At 44.3% G+C, this 17,705-nt stretch overlaps 1 long non-coding RNA gene across 1 annotated transcript in view; it reads right to left on the bottom strand.

Annotated features, from left to right (window-relative positions):
* Nucleotides 1–9,088: 9,088 nt before the first annotated feature.
* Nucleotides 9,089–17,705, bottom strand: part of LOC123606291 — a 12,744-nt gene continuing 4,127 nt past the window's right edge. The window contains exon 2 of the long non-coding RNA XR_006716217.1: nucleotides 9,089–9,462. This is a non-coding gene — a long non-coding RNA (uncharacterized LOC123606291). The remainder of the gene's footprint in view (nucleotides 9,463–17,705) is intronic.

Below are 17,705 nucleotides of genomic sequence, written 5' to 3'. Positions count from 1 at the left end.
TCTCCTGTTGATTTGTCTTGCATCGATTCGATTCTTAGCCCAGCTGGAAGGATCTGGAAGGGTGGAGGAAACTCATTCTTCCTAGCAGGCAGAAATATGCAGTGCATATATCTTATTCTATTTGATGGGAGAATAAAGGACAAAGCTGGACTTTGCTGTGGCTCATAGTCTCCGGGCAGGATTCCTGAAGCATGCAGATTCGAGTATCCCTACAGCTCCCTCAAGGACTTCCTTTAATGTTTTACCACTCTAGCTTTGCTCTGGTGTGACTTCCCTCTGATAATTGTAAACCCTCCCCCCACCAAGATGTGTTAGCAATCATCCTTCAAATATATGGCCCACTGGTACACATTTGAAGGGTCTCATGACTAGTGACTTACTAGGCAGTAGTAAATAACCTTATCTTAACAGCAGCTAGCCCCTTTAGGTCCTGGAAGCCTTGCTTCCAAATTCCTTAGTGGCTTACACTATCCCTAACCCCCACTAACTAAGGTATATAATCAGTCACTCCTCACAATTGCAGTGCAGCTCTTTCTGCCCACAGGCCCTGTCCCTGTGCTATGATAAAAACACCTTTTTGCACTGAAAACGCCTCAAGAATTCCTTCTTGACAATTCGCTTACAGCCCCACAATGTATTCTGTGGATCGGCTTTTCACTCTTAATCGTGCCTTTTAATTAAAAAGAATTTTTTTTACATGTTTATTTTTGAGAGAGACAGAGACAGAGCACAAGCAGGGGAGGGGCAAAGAGAGAGAGAGGGAGACACAGAATCTGAAGCAGGCTCCAGGCTCTGAGCTGTCAGCATAGAGTCGGATGCGGGGCTTGAACTCATGAACCGTGAGACCATGACCTGAGCTGAAGTCGGACAGTTAACCGACTGAGCCACCCAGATGCCCCAATACGCCTTTTTAATTTTAATGTAGTTCGACTTATTATTTTTCCCCCTTAATAGTTAATCTTTTTTTTTTTAATATAGCTTAGGAACTCTGTGCCTAAGATAATGAAGATATTTTCCTTTATTTTCTAATAAACACTTTGACTTCTTACATTTAGATGGACACTATATCTGGAGTTGGAGTTTTGTATATGGCGTGAGGCAAGGAGTGAAGAGTGCCAGGTGCACAGCAGGTGCCTGATCGACACTGTTGGAAGGCTGAATTCAGCTGCGGTGGTGCTGAACAAGGCCAATATGGTTTGCGACCGGCAGTCGGATTAGTGTGCAGCTGTTCAGAGTTTCCTGGGCTTGCAGGCCTATTTCTGGGGCCCACCACAGCTCCCCTCCCCATTTGCCTGCTCACCCTCCAGGTCCCCAGAAAAGGGGCTGGGTATTCACGTGGGTGCACACAGAGGTTCCGGGAGCGGAAGGCCCTCCTAGACTCCATACTCATTTTGAATCTGCCCACTTCATCCTTTTCTTCAGGGACACCTTTGGGCCTGGACACACAGGAACTGCCTCTGCATCGGATCTAGCTTAAAGGCCATCCGCAATGCACTGTTTTAGATCAAGTGCTCCAGGGTTCTGAGTACCCCCTGCCCAACTCAAACAAACAAACAAACAAAAAACCAAAAACAAAAACAAAAACAAAAACAAAAACCAAAAAAACCAAACCCAAACAAAACACTTTTTGAAATAATTATAGATTCACACGAATTTGCAAGTAAATGTGTGGCCAGGTTCCCGTGTACCCTTCACCCAGCCTCCCCCAGTGTTAACATCTTGCCTAAATATAGTAAGTATAATATAAAACTCATGACATTGACACTGGGACAAACCATAGAGTTTATTCACATTCTACCAGTTATACATTTGTGTGTGTGTGTGTGTGTGTGTGTGTGTACCTCCATGCAACTTTATCCCCTGTAAAGCTTCATGTAACCACCATCACTTTTGAGATGTTTAACTGTATCTTCAGGACAAGACCCCTTCTGAGGGCCCATTTTAGAAAGCACTCCGATCACAGATACACCTCTTCACGTCACACCACCCTCAGACTTAAGGCCGAGCAAGAGCATCCCGAGTCATTGTTTTTTTTAATTTTATTTTATTATTTTTTATTTATTTTTTAATGTTCATTTTTGAGAGAGTGAGAGACAAAACCTGAGTGGGGGAGGGGCAGAGAGAGAGAGAGGGAGACACAAGATCCAAAGCAGGCTCCAGGCTCCGAGCTGTCAGCACAGAGCCTCACCCAAGGCTCAACCCATGAATGGTGAGATCTCGACCTGAGCCGAAATCAGACACTTAACCGACTGAGCCACCCAGGCGCCCCCTGAGTCCTTGTTTAGAAGGGGTATCTCTGATATTGCACTTCCCACAGCCCAGAGAAGTTGGCCCCCTCATATTCTATTTTAGAATTTGTTTGCATTTTTTTTTTTTCATTTTTACACATTACCACCCCAGTCATGGAAGTCTACACCTCACAGCAGGAGCATCTGCAGGTCAGCTTTACATGTCAAAGAATGGTACAAATCCCTGACCAACCAGTGTGACAAGTTGGTGGGGACTGACTCTTCGGCAGGGAGACCAGGTATGGCTTGTCTTCGTGCAGGCTGCCATACGCTGGGTGGCTTAAACAACAAACATGGATTTCTCAGAGTTCTGGAAGCTGGAAGTCTGAGATCAGCGAGCCAGCATGGGCAGGTTCTCTGTGAGCGCCCTCTTCCTGGTTTACAGAGGGTTGCCATCTTGCTCTGTCCTCACCCGGCTAGCTCTCTGGCCTCTTCTTGTAAGGACGCTGATCCCATGGTGAGGCCTCCACTCTCCTGGCTTAATTATCTCCCAAAGGCCCCACTTCCAAATACCATCACTTTGGGATTATGGTTTCAACACATGAATCTGTGGGAGACGCGCTGGGTTCACTGCAGCTCTCTTCAGAACGCCTGTGAACTAGGTGGCACCGTCACATAGCTGAAGACTTCTAAGCCCTGCGTGTTGATCAAAGCAGCCAACCCCATCCATTCCAGGTGAATTCACTTCCTCGCTCATCAGTCAATGGGTGGTGAGTCTCGCGCAGCAGAATCCTGGAACGCATTCCCTCGACTCTGTGCCATACATAAAAGGAGGCCTGAGCGTTCCTCTATACCCTGGCACAGAAGTGTTCAGGTGCACACGAGACATCTGCACCATCAGAACATGCCCGTGAGCCTGTGACCTTTCTCCACTAAACGTAAGGGAAGGAAGCGGTGGGCAGTGAGGCAGGGGTGGGGGCGGGGAACTGGGCCCGCTTATGAGGGGCCTTGGATAGCACATTAAGGAGCTTGGATTTTTATCCTCTGCTCTGGTAAGAGATAAAGGCCAAATGGCTGGGTCACATTACCTAGCTAATCCAATCAGCTGACCTGGACACCTAGAGATAAATTCCGAAGGTGAAATTAAAGTAGAGGTGAATGCAGCTTTGTTGTTTAGTTTCCAAGGAGAGAGTAACAGATGAAAGCAGACGCATTAATTAGCTTTTGTGACTTAAAAAGCTTGTTCAGGGATGTGATTTTTATTTCTCTCGTTTATCCTGAAGGCAACTCGAGCATTCTGTTATCAATAATGACTAAATGTAATCATAAAAGTCATGCCTCATTACTTTTATGATTAGGAAAACATGTGCCATATTAAAACGTTTAAGGCAGAAGCAGATACTGATTGGAGACTGTGGAGTCAACGTTCCTTACAAACGTGTTGCCGTTTCTGTGTGGGAGTCACTGTCTTTTCTGGTGTTGCTCGCTTGTTAAAAAGGAAAAAAAAAAACAAAAACCAAAAAGAACTTCTGGTCTCTAAAACAAAGGGAGAAGTGTTGGCTTCATATTTCTGTTTAAACCACTTATTAAACGTCCCTGACAAAATACAAGGTCTGGCAAAGCGCTCTGTGCCTGCTGCCACTTCTTCCCAGAAAGCTCGAGGCTCTGACCCTTCGGGAGTGATGTTTTTTTGCTCTTCTCTCCCTTACCTTCTCTTTTCCGTATTGGGAGGCTGGCCTAACCAGCGACACAGCCAACCGCACAGTGAGGAAGCTCAGGATAAAAATCTAAAGTCTATAGTCGGGGAAGAAACAAGACGGAGAGCAAATCTGCCTACTTTAGTTGAGGGTAGTTTCTTTTTTTGGTTTCATTTGCCTCTTTATCAGGACACTAGTCTTCCCATTAGTTCCTTATTCATCCATTCACGCATTCATTCATGCATTCATCAAGTGTTTACTGTGCACCTATGTTGTGACGTGTACAGAACCAGAAGCTGGGTAGAGAGTGATGGTGAACCAAACAGAACAGACACAATTTCTCCCCTCACGGAACTTAGACTCTAAATTGAGAGAGGGTCAATACACAAGTAAACATATGGTGTCAAATATATGGTGACTACTTGTGGTAGAAGCTTAGAGGCAACAAATGGAGGGACTTCTGCAATGGAGAAGAACAGGGGTGGGAAGGCTGTGCACTCTCGGAGGAGTAACGTGTAAGGAAAGAATGAGCGCGTGCGGATCTGTGGGGAAACCGTCCCAGCAGAGGGAACAGCCTAAGAGTCCAGAGGCGGGAATGATTTCAACAGAGAAAATGGTTGTCTGGAATTGAGAGGAGGTCAGCAGGACTGAGAGGACTGCTAATGTAGGGTCCTAAGCCTTCAAGAAGCTGTAATGGGAAAGCACTTAAAGGTTTTAAACCGGGGGATGGTCAGTTTTGTGTTTCCGGAAGATTACTCTGAGAGATATATTGACTTGTTTCTGTGTGCAGCTATATCTGAAGGGATCCACAAGGATCTGGTCATTCGGGTTACCGATAGGCAGAGAAACTAGGTGGCTGAGGGACAAGGGTGTGAGGCAGTTTTACTGCGGACCTTTTATTAACTTCTGAGTTTGACAGTATCACATATATCCCAAGACCGGGAGCAGGAACAGGAAGGCTACTGCAGATGTCCAGAACAAATTTCAGACACACTTCAAGAAACTCGGTGATCAGACTGTGGGAGTGAAGAAGGGGGAGGCATTAAGATAATCCCTGCAACTAAGTGGATGGTGATGATAAATGATATTGGAGAGAGGTGAAGAGGGACAGTTTGGGGGCACGGACAGTTGCAGAATTTCTATTAGGAGAGGCTTAGGGGTGGTTAGCGAATTGGAAGCAGGGGCTGGAAGAGATTTGTCTGCAACATGCATTTGCATAGCCTTTATATCATCAGGATAGGTTCGATTATCCAGCCGTAACCTAAACAACACACACAACATGCACGCACCTCAGAACTAAAAATAGCAAAAAACTCGGTGACTTATATAACAGAGATTTTTTTGTTTTCGTTTTTGTTTTTTTCCTTGCTCAAAGTTTGCTACAGGTCCAAATGACTCTCTGGGCAATTTTCCTGCACGTGATGGCTCAGCATTCCAGGCTGCTTTGATCTTAGGGATCTGTATCTCAACACATGATAACTTTGGGACAAAGAAAGGGGAAAAAAAAAAAAAAAGAGAAAGAAAAACAGCAAAGAGAAATTGTGCACCTGTTCCTAAATATTTCCACCCACATGCGAGATGTGTCATTTCCCCTCATATTCCGGTGGCCAGAGTAACTGCCATCACCCAGTCTCCCTTCAAAGAGATGGATAAATATAATTCTCCCAAATGTCTAGGAAAGCAAGGAGAGCTACAAATACACTTATTGGTAAAGCACTAGGGCTGTCACTATGATACTTTACGTAAGAATGAAAAAACTTCTGGGGCACCTGGATGGCTCAGTTGGTTGAGCGTCTGACCTCAGCTTAGGTCATGATCTTGCACTCTGTGAGTTCGAGCCCCACGCCGGGCTCTGTGCTGACAGCTCAGAGCCTGGAGCCTGTTTCCGATTCTGCGTCTCCCTCTCTCTCTCTGCCCCTCCCCCGCTCATGGTCTCTCTCTCTCTCTCTCTCTGTCAAAAATAAACATTAAAAAATAAAAAAAAAGAATGAAAAAACTTCCAAAGTTTGTATCAAAGAATGGGGTACATAAAAAAAAGGGGGCTCCTGGCTGGCTCAGTTGGTAGAGCATGTGAGTCTTGATCTCAGGGTCATGAGTTTGAGCCCTATTGTGGGTGTAGACAGTACTTTAAAAAAAAGGAACGGGGGGGGGGGGGCGCCTAGGTGGCGCAGTCGGTTAAGCGTCCAACTTCAGCCAGGTCACGATCTCGCGGTCCGTGAGTTCGAGCCCCGCGTCGGGCCCTGGGCTGATGGCTCAGAGCCTGGAGCCTGTTTCCGATTCTGTGTCTCCCTCTCTCTCTGCCCCTCCCCCGTTCATGCTCTGTCTCTCTCTGTCCCAAAAATAAATAAACGTTGAAAAAAAAATTAAAAAAAAAAAAAAAAAGGAATGGGGTACAGGTTATGAAGAGAGTTGAAACATGGGCCATCAATGAGCACGTTCCCCCTCCCTCCCCGTCAGTGCTGTGTTGTGTGTGTGTGTGTGTGTGTGTGTGTGTGTGTAGGGATGACTGAAAAATTCCAATATTGGACACATTAAATTCAAGATGCCTCTATCCAAGTGGGTGTCAAAAAAGCAGCTAAAAGAAAATGTCAGAGGGCAGATCTGGGCTAGGGATGGAATTTGGGGAGATTTTGGGGCACCTGGGTGGCTCACTCAGTGGGATGTCTGGCTCTTGATTCTTGCTCAGGTCATGATCTCATGGTTCATGAGTTTGAGCCCCGCATCGGCTCTGTGCTAATGGGGCAGAGCCTGCTTGGGATTCTGTCTCCCTCTCTCTCTGCCCCTCCCTGCTTGCTCTGTATCTCCCTCTCAAAAGAAACAAAAATAAACAAACGAAAAAGAGTTTGGGAGATTTAAAAAATATCTATGTATATATTTGGGTCTGAGAGTGGGAAGTCCAGGACAGGGGTCTAGGCTGGTGTGGTTGGGGAGAAGATTATCTAAGGAGGATGCAGAGGACAATGCAGACAGTTGTGGACAGAACCCTGCCGCCGACCAAAATTAAAGAGGGGTCTGAAAAGGAGACAAGAAACAACCGCAGAAGAAGGGAAGAATCAAGAGTGACGTTGTTACACCTAAGGGGAAGAGCTTGAAAGGGTACGTGTCTTTCTTCTGAACTTGTCAGAGCAAGCTCCTCCGACCAGGGCGATGGATCCCTGCCCCTTCCGTATCTCCACTCCTGTCTCTCCGTTGAATTAGAGCTGTTAGCACTTAACTTGCTCTAGTGGCTTTTCATTGTGTGTTTACATGGTGGACGGGGGCAAGGGATCTTTGTGGGGTCTTGTATTAAGGGCACTATTCCTATTCGTGAGGGCTCTGCCCTCAGACCTTGTCGCCTCCCAAAGGTCCCATCTCCTAACACCATCACCTTGGGGGTTACGATGTCAACATATGAATTTTGGGGGGGACACGAACATTCAGATTGTAGCAGTGCTTCACGTCACACTGCCCTGCTGTTTCCTTCACAGCATTTACAATTCAACACTTGACCTTAGAAAAGGCCAAGCAATGCTACAGCATTTACAATTCTAATTATTAATTAGATGTATAATGTATACTGTGAGTCCCCAGCCCCAACACAAAGCAAGCTACTGGAAGATATAGGAAAGCTTAGCTGGGGGAAGGGATGTGGATTGGCAAGCCTAAGTGGTGGTTATTTCCTTCCAAAGTATCACATTTTCACCAATTGTATGATAGTGTGTTGATAAGAGAGTTGTCGATATGATGAAAATAACATTTGAGCAAGCAGTCTGAAATTCAGATTGTGAAGCAAGCAGAGGAGTTAGTCAAAGTTTGGCACCTCAAAGTCATGGGCTCACCATCCCCCTCGACATGGCCCTGGGACAGACAACTCTGATGTTACAACCTGGGTACCCCCTTGAGACAGGACCTCGTCTATCTATACATCACAGGGCCTAGAATGGTGCCAAACACATAGCAGGTGCTCAATAATTACTGAAGTTGTATTTACACAAGCTTACATAAATTATTTTATTTATGCTATAATATGTATAATTATATAACATACATTATTTCATTATTATACAATAAATAAACAAAGTTGCAAGTATTGTGGATAGCTTAGTTAGATTCAGGCTGAAGACTCCCCGGTGATTTTGACATGAAGTTCACTGGTAATCTCAGAGGGAGCATTTGCAGTCAGGTGTTGGCAAAATGGCCACAGTGCAGGGAAGGAACAGTAAGTGGAACCGGGGAGACTGCTCTTTCTAGAGGCTGGCAGCAAAGGGAAGAAAACAAGACAGTAAACTAGGAGGTGCAAAATGACAAGAGTTTTTGTTTTGTTTTAAAAGGTAGAGACTTTAATGGGGCGCCTGGGTGGCTCAGTCGGTTAAGCGCCCGACTTCGGCTCAGGTCATGATCTCGCGGTCCGTGGCTTCGAGCCCCGTGTCAGGCTCTGTGCTGACAGTTCAGAGCCTGGAGCCTGTTTCAGATCCTGTCTCCCTCTCTCTCTGACCCTCCCCCATTCATGCTCTGTCTCTCTCTGTCTCAAAAAATAAACGTTAAAAAAAAATTTTAAAAAAGGTAGAGACTTTAACATCTTTTGTATGTGTAGAGAACAGAGCCAGCAAAGAAAGAACTGAGGCGGCTTAGAAATGACAGCTGATGGTGTGTGGACAAGAGGAGATCTGGCATGTATAGAACCAGGAATTCCCCTTCCCCTGGGACAGAAACGAAGGACGGGTTGGGGGCCCGCCAGTGGCCTCAATCATCTTTCCAAACGCAAAGAGCTGAAGCGCGACCTTTCCAAACTGCTCTTTTCAACTTGCCCTCTTCCCCAATTTAATTTGGTTCCACATTTGTGTACAGACCCTCTTCGCTTCTGCCCACTTATGCGTCATCTGTCAACTCCTCCCTGTTCTGGATCCACCTGCAGCCCCGAGGTTTTCCACCGGCCTAGTGTATTACCATGGCCAGTTGTCTGGGATTGTGCTGCTCTTTGATACCCAAATGACAAACTCTTGCATCCCGTGGAACTGTAGGGATTCCAGGCTTTTATCTGCTGTCTCTGAGTACAGGTGAGGATCCTCATGGAGTGCCCTCACATCTCACAAACTCTTGGCACCCTACTTCTGTAGCTCAGTTCCAACTGGTCTAAAAATTCCGAAGATGGACACAAACCTCTCCCTTTTTCCCCCCAAATAGAACTAAGAAATCTGAAACATTTTATTTGAAGGCTTAGGGATAACAGAAAAGAATGACAAGAAAGTAAAAAAGTGTTGTAACTCAAATGTCCAGGCCATTTTGTTCTTGCTGTACCTTGAGGTCATTTTCTCAGATGTCAGAAAAGCAGATCTCATTGCAAAAGCACTACTGATATTCCCTATCACCTAGAAAAATCTGCTAAAGCCCCATTTGAACACTTCCGTACTTCCAACCAAGTTTCTGTCCCCATGTCATTTCTGTCGTTTCCCTTCTCTGTCCTTGCAGAAGGTCCCTCCCACAGCACAGTCTCTGGCCTTCCGCAGGGTCCTCCGATCATGTCACCTCAGCAGAACAAGAGCTGGAGGAACAGAGGTCTGCAAAACAAAAGCCCCAGTTGTTACCTAAACCTGACCAAGTGTCACTCCGCTGTACCTGGAAACAGAATAGGAGGGTTTTTCAAAGTTTCTCTGCTGATCCCCAGCATCAGAATCTCCTGCGGTCAGGGAATCAAACCAAAACGATTTGACTTGTACTGGTTTTAGACAATTGCTTCAGGACATTATTATGAGTCAAACACTTAGTTTGGGGCCCACACTGCATTTACATCTATATATGTACATCGCCTTATCACCACTACAGTTTTATTGGTCTCCTCACAGGACTTCTGAACTTACGAAATAGTGTTATGTGGGAGATTTTATTTACCTGTGGTTGGTGCCACCTAGTGGACATCATCTCCTAAACAGCTTAGAGTCTAGGATTTTTATCTACCTGGCAAAGGTAGTGATGAAGATGAAGGGGGCTAACACCAAGTTTTGTTTTGTTTTTGTTTTTTTGTGTTTTGAATGTAGGGCTCCACATCCGGTGCAGAGCCCAATGCAGGCTTGAACTCACAATCCTGAGATCAAGACCTGAGCTGAGATCAAGAGTCAGACGCTTAACTGAGCCACCCGGGAGGCCCAAACACTCGGTAAGTTTTCTATTATTTGTTAGGCATGGTGTTAGAGGTGATGCTAATCTATTTAAATTCATCGGCTCATTTAATCTCCAAAACAAAACTAAGAGGAGGGAACAACTATTCCCATTTTGCAAAATACAGAAACTGAGACAAGGAAAACTTGGAGAGTTGCCTCTCAGGAAGTAAATGGCAGAGCTACAATTCCCGAGTCCAAGCCCTTAACAACTGAGCCAAAACACCGAGTAAATTCTATTAATGAGAGATTTCAGTACAATGTGTGTATATATGGGAGGTGATGTTGATGGTGTGGGGTAGCACCTAGGAGGTGGCTGAAGACTTAGGTACGTAGTACTTCGTTAGGTACTAACACATTCCAAGGAAGTAGCTCAGTTGTCCCTTGAGGCATTAAGAAGGGGCCAAAGAAACGTCCCGCATGGGCCACTGGGCAGACAGGATTCATTCTTCTGTGTCCTAAATTCCTCTGGTGTCCACGATGCAGGCAGACCAAGCCATCGTTTTTATTGCCTTTCATCGTGAGAGAGAAGCAAATATTCACAGCAAGTGGGACAACTATAGGGTGAAGAAGGATGGCTAGTCTCCCTCCCCACACATCAAATCGGAAAGCTCAGACGCTGACAACCTGGTGTCTTTATTCCTGACAAGGGAAGAGTGTATCACTCTCTAGCATCTCAGTGAGAAGTCCGATGCACTCATGAGGACTTTTTCTGTGGAGCGGACCTCATGGTGCCGTCAGGGCTTTTCTGTGTAACTCGGAAAAGTGAGGTCATTCCCAGATGTCTTAGTCAGCTGGGGCTGCCATGATAAAACACTACGGCTTACACAGCAGAATTCATTTCCTCACAGTTCTGGACGCTAGAGGTCCGAGAACTGGGTGCAGGTTGGTTGGGTTCCGGTGAGAGCTCTCTTTCCGGCTCACAGAGCCTTTCCTGAGTGTGTGTACCAGGAGAGAAAGAGAGCAAGTTCTCTGCTGTCTCTTCATATAAGGGTACTAATCCCATCACCAGGGCCCTACCCTTAGGACCTCAATCTAATCCTAACTACCCTTCAAAGGCCCCACCTCCATCGTACTGGAGGATAGGAGTTCAGTATGACCTTGGAGAGGGCACAGATATTCAGTCCATAACATTCTGCCACTGGACCACCAAAATCCACATCCTTGTCACATGCAAAATACATTTATTCCATCCCAACAACTCTCAAGTCCTGTCTCCTTCTGTCAGCTCTGAAGTCTAAAGCCCAGAGTTGCATCCAAATATCATCTAGATCAGGTAGGCGTGAGCCTCTAGATAGGATTCATCCTGAGGTGAAATTCCTCTCTGGCTGTGAACACGGGAAACCAGACAAGTCACGCGCTTCCAAAACACAATGGGGGACGGGCAGAGGACAGACATTCCCATTTCCAGAGGGAGAAAGAGGAAAGAAGGAAGGGGTGATGGGTCTCAAGCAAGCCCAAAACTTAGCAAGGCAAACTCCGTTAGCTCTTAAAGCTGGAGAATAATCGACTTTGGCTCAATGCTCTGCCCGCCCTCCAGGTCCACTGAGGTGGCAGTGTCACCGTATCACCGTCCCCCCCCCCCCACGGAGCAGCCCTGCCCACGTGGCTCTCCGTGACGGCACTGTCCATGCAGCACTGCTGAGCGGTCCCGCCCTTTGAAAACGAGGCCTCGCCCGTGGAGTAGCAGCCTTAATGATCTCTGAAATCCCCTGTGCGGTCCTTCTTCCCTGTTCTTAAAGGACAGCACACACATCCACGGCCAAATGGCTCCATGGTCTCGTGCTGTAAATCTAAGAAGCCCGACAGCCACCCCTCATTCCATCTTGTCTTCTCCCTTCCCTTCCGCTCACGCCAGCAGAGCCTCTGCTGGTACAATCCCATCTCTACGTGTGGCTTCTGTCGAGACGGCTAAGTCCATAAACTGTTGTACCGATGATCTGTATCTAACGGCTGTTCAGCCGCACCTTTAGTGATCACTTCAAAACCACTTCTCATTTTACGCAACACGGACAGGCTGAGAGCTTCCCAAATCTTCCTTTTCCGGTTCCCTTTTGCCTAACGACTCCATCTCTCTCATTTTGCACATCACTAGGAGCAGTCAGGAAGAAGCGAGCTGCTCCTTTCATAGCTGCTTGGGGATCTCCTGAGCTAAATACCCGGTCTCATCACTTGCAAGTTCCACCTTCTACGAAACACCCAACCACAGTGTAGCCAAACTGTCACTTTACAAAGGATTGCCTTTTCTCCTGTAAACATATTCCTCCAATAACATGTTCATTTGTCTGCGACCTCACCAGAACTGCCCTTAGCGTCCATGTGTCTACTGTGCACTTCAAAGTTCTTCTAAAGCTGCCAAAGCCACTTCCGCACGTTTAGGTATCTGTTATAGCAGCACCCACGTCCTGATACCTAAATCTACACTCGTCAGCTGGGGCTGCCGTAACAAAATACGGCAGACTGGCTGGCTTAAACAACAGAAATTTATTTCCTCACTGTTCTGGAAGTCTGAGGTCAGCATGCCAGCATGGTCAGGCCCTGGTGAGAGCCCTCTTCCTGGCTTCCCTCTCACTGTGGGCTCACGTCGCCTTTCACTGGTGTATGTGTGTGACGAGGGAAGGAACACACTCTCTGGGGATTCTTCTTGTAAAGACACTGATCCCGTCATAAGGGCCCCACTCTCATGACCTCATCTAATCCTAATTACCTCCCAAAGGCTTTACCTCCAAACACCAACACACTGGGGGGTTAGAGCTTCAACATTTGAATCTGGGGTGAGGAATACAAACATTCAGTCCCTAACACCAGATATTATTTTAATTGCTTTTATTGCTTACATTTTTCTTGCAAATGAGTCTGTCTCATTTTTTTTCTAACTTTTCATTATATAATATTTTAAACACCAGAAAAGTTGAAAGAACACAACAGTATATCACTTAGATTCACTAATTACCACATTTGCCATATCTATACGTCTACATGCCTACCTAGCTACATACTTCTTTTCAAAGTAACTTGTGGACATCATGGTATCCTATCCCTGTCAGCATACATCTCCTAACCAAAACATCATTATTACACTTAAGAAAATAATTCCCTTATGTCATCTTTCAGCCAAGTCATATTGAAATTTCCCCAATATCTTTTATACCTGTTCCCCTCTGAATTTGGATCAAATGAAGATTTTTAAAAAATATTTTTTTTAATTTAAATCCCAGTTAGTTAACATATAGTGTAATAATGGCTTCAGGAGTAGAATTAGTAATTCATCACTTACATAGAACACCCAGTGCTCATCACACGTGTCTTCCTTAATGCCCATCACCTATTTAATTGCTCCACCCACCTCCCCTCTAGCAACCCTCAGTTGGTTCTCTGTATTAAGAGTTTTATGGTTTGCTTCCCTCTCTGTTTTTGTCTTATTTTTCCTTCTCTTCCCCTTGTTCATCTGTTTTTTTTTTCTTAAATTCCACATATGATTGAAATCATATGATATGTCTTTCTCTGACTTATTTTGCTTAGCATAATAATTCTAGTTCCACTGGATCAAATGAAGCTTTAAGCATTGCATTTAGTTGGTTCAGCTCTTTAGTCTTATTAATCTGAAAAGCCCTCCTACACATTTTCCCCCAATGACACTGACTTTTTGAAGAGACAATGTGATAATAGCATTGTGACCATGTTAACTCTTTGGGATATACAAAAATATTTGCCAGTGAAATGGGGGAAATGCCGTTACAAAAATACAATGCATACTTAACTGGCCTCAGATTTAATTTAGGCTTCTCACCTGAGTAGAATCTGAAAGCTTATCAGTTGAGATGCCTGGGTGGCTCAGTCAAGTCTCTGACTCTTGGTTTCAGCTCAGCTCATGATCTCGTGGTTCATGGATTCGAGCCCTGCTTGGGGCTCTGTGCTGGCAGTGCAGAGCCTGTTTGAGATTCTCTCTCTCCTCCTCTCTCTCTCTCTCTGCCCCTCCCCTGCTCGTGCACACACTCTCTCTCCCACTCTAAATAAATAAATAAACATTAAAAAAAAAAAGCTTATCAGTTGCAGAAACTGACATATTATTACATGGTGAGAATACTGGAAAACACATAATTCTAGACCTCTGCCTAAATTTACCATAGTTTTAAACCAATGTTCATTGATGGTTCAGCTCATCAAAATGTGGATGAAAATTTTTAAAAATCCAACCTAAAAAAATTCTCACTGCAGAAAAATATGAAGTTGCCAGAATCACTCAAAAGCAGTCTATCCATAAATAACTGTTATTGCTACTAGGTAAACAGCACGTGTAGCTATCTATACATCTCTACGGGGAGATAGGTAGCAATACTTTTATAAAAATAAATGGTACTCTATATTCAATGCAGGGCCTGTGTGACCGTTCCTTGCCCTCTCTATCAGCACAGGGGTTTTGACCCTACCAGGCTGCATATCCCGGGCTCCTATGTTGGCTAACATCTGGCTGGGGTCAGTTAATGAAAGACTGTTGGGAGACTAGAGGGCACAAGAAAGAGGGAAGTGAGGGCTCTATTCTTGACAGCGGCTGTGTTTTTTCTAGCTCTCTACGATTCAGGTAACGCTGCTTTCTCCCCTTGTCCCCTCAGCCTACCCTCAGTGGCTTCTGGCTCTTGTACTAATCACCGGATTATCTCACTGGTCATATTTAGCTTCTTAGATTTTCCTTTACCTGTATAATCAATTCCTTGCGCTAAATTCCCTCACTGAAAATACTCGAAGCAGTTTCTGGTTAGACCCTGACTGCTCTATGATAGATGCCATTTTTAATGAAAATATTCTAATTTTAATGAATTTTACTTGAATTTGATGCAACAAAAGAACATGAAGTAGAAAACTTTTTCCTTTAACGTGAAGGGTGTTATGTTCTAAAAGCTTTTTCTAGGTTAAGAAAGGAAAGTCTGAAAAGCTGTCAGAAGTTGGAGTTGTTACGCTTAATATTTTTAACTACTTTTCAATTTTAGACAGTTAAAGTAGACAATTCATGAAAACTAGCATTCACATGCTTTCTGTGACCTCTTCACAATTTTTCAGTTATGTTTATTTTGCTCAGGTTTATAACATTCGTATTCTATTCTGTAACCATAATTTCCATAGTTGCTCAGTATTGGTGAAGATACATGTTCAAATCATTAATTCCTATTTCACTTGGAATTGGGTTTCACACGGGCAAGTAGGCTTACTTACTTTGTTCACTGATAGATTCCTTTTTTTTAATTAAAGAGTTTACTTTTAAGTCATCTCGACATCCAGTGTGGGGCTCAAATCCCCAACCTCAAGATCAAGCGTCCCACGCTCCGCTGACTGAGCCAGCCAGGTGCCCCATGTTCACTGATACATTCAAAGCAACTAGAAGAGCGTCTGACCCAAATAAATACTTGTTGAATAAACTATTTACCAAAATTATTCACTTTCTTAGTTTTAAATTTAATTTCCCTCCTAATTGGCCGGACTTCGTGGTTGTATACGTTGATACGTATAAACACACACTTACACATAGTTTTTTTGTCACTCAGGAAAAACTCAGGCATGTAGTGCTGTTTGAGTTTCTTCATGTTTGAAGACCTGGGCTGTTGTCTTCTGGCATTAGTGTTCTCTGCTCATTTTATTGAATGAACTCTGAATACGGTCATAATAAGCTGTCACAAATTCTTTACAATCCTACTTGTCAGTGCCCTCCTATCATAATTATTTTATACTGTAAGCTTTTATCTAGTTGTTTGCCACATTTGTGTGCAGAACTTCTAAATGTTTGGTGTTTTGTTTTTGTTTTTGACAGGGCCACACTATCTTTGATGATATTCTTTGGTAAGTCAAAAAATATTTCGTAAGTGCCTTCTGCTAAATACTGTGTATTATGTGCAAATATAGATAACCGATGGACCCTATCCTCAAGGAGCCTGTCCCTGGAGGGTAGATGAAATATGCCTGCTGCTATAGTATGAAGCAGAGTGAGGTCTTAGGAGAAACACAGTTCCTGGATGTTTTGAAGAGACGGTAATTACCAAGAGGAATGAAGGAAATGAACACTTAGAGAAGGCCTGTTGTCTGGCGAGTAAAGGCAACATAAAGAGCCTTCATAGATGTTATCTCCTTTGATCTTCAAAACAATTCTGCAAGAAAAATGATCATTATCCCCATTTCGGTGACACCAATATTGAGCTTAAGTAGTTGTCCAGTATCACACAGGGAGAGTTGAGACTTGGACCCAATTCTGCCTGATTCCAAAGCTCATTCACTTTCTCTACTATATATATTACCTGTGGCAAGAATGTCAGAGAAGGCTTGATGAAGAAAGTGGCATACGAGCAAGAACCTTGATGGGTAGGTAGGTTTTAATGTAGGAGTAAGAATTCTAAATCTACGCCCGGTGTTTTCCTCAACTGAGGTATAAGTGGGTGTTAAATCTACTGTCATGAAATTGTTTTTGTTCACGGGGAGGCCCAGTTCTGAGGAGGTAGCTATTACCAGTTACAGGAAAGAAATTCCCAACAGCCTTGTTCTTGAGCTTCCTGGCATTCTTTGGTCTTGGATATCTATCTTCTTCCTCCTCACCCCTCTGCACAGCCACACAAGAATTAAGTCCTCCTGGGGTTAAGATTTATCCTTCCTCTCAGACGTTTCTAGAATAGCATAAATTCTTCAAAACACCATGGGAGCTATAAAGCAGTGGTTTCCAACTTAAATTCCAAGTCATTAGTGCACTTTTAGACATTTTAGTGAGTCATAACCAGCATTTTTTTTTTTAAAGGGACAGAAGAGAAAACAAACAGCACAGGGAACTGCATATAGTTACTTATAACGTTTACGTGTGTGATATGCAGGTGAGCTTGTTTATGTACTGTGCTATGATGTAAAGTACATTTCTGATAGCGACAGACTCTTGTTTAAACAGTAACAGGGCCTATTTACAAACCATGTATACCAGGGAAACCTGAAATCCTTTTCTAACTGGGATGGAGTGGCAGCTGGGCTTAGGGTCACGGAATCCTGAGATGACAGCTTTCTCAAGTCTAGGAAACAGTTATCACAGACTGCTTGCTTAAAAACATGGCACAGCTATCAAGCAGTGTTAATATCCTAAGCATTCTTTCAAGAGTAAGTTGAACAGAAATGTAGAGGACAAAAGGCAATTATCTCTTAGCAGAGGCTCTGGAGGGAGGAGTAGGTCCATCTAGCTCAAAGGTTACCGAGTACAAAATGTGCCTTCTCAGAAGAGAGAGAGGCTGCAGGACTTCTTTAGATTAAAGTACTCCTCTCTGAATGGGTATATATATTTCCAGAATGACAGTGGAGAAATGCCTTCAATCAGCAATATTTAGTCCTTGTTAAGTCTTTACTTCCTTCTTATTCCCTGAATCTGTCTCTTGCTCAGTTTTTGATGGTGTTTGGAAAGCCAGCTGCCATATTTGATAAGGCTTGCCTGGGGTAATATGGTAATTAGGGTTCAGTTCCAAGAGCCCGTAGGGAGAGGAGGAAGCTGGGACTGTGTGGGGCTAGAATTAAGGTTACTAACCCGATTTAATTAAACTCCTTCCAATATAGAGAAGTCAGAGTCTTAGCTAAACATCAGTTTTGCTTTGTGTGTGTATCAGTATGCTGATAGGTGCAAATTTGCCCTA

Source organism: Leopardus geoffroyi, chromosome A2 (assembly GCF_018350155.1).
Source record: "Leopardus geoffroyi isolate Oge1 chromosome A2, O.geoffroyi_Oge1_pat1.0, whole genome shotgun sequence".
Taxonomy (NCBI): Eukaryota; Metazoa; Chordata; class Mammalia; order Carnivora; family Felidae; genus Leopardus; species Leopardus geoffroyi.
The sequence above is the reverse complement of the archived record's forward strand: the minus strand, read 5'-3'. Positions and strand labels throughout refer to the sequence as shown.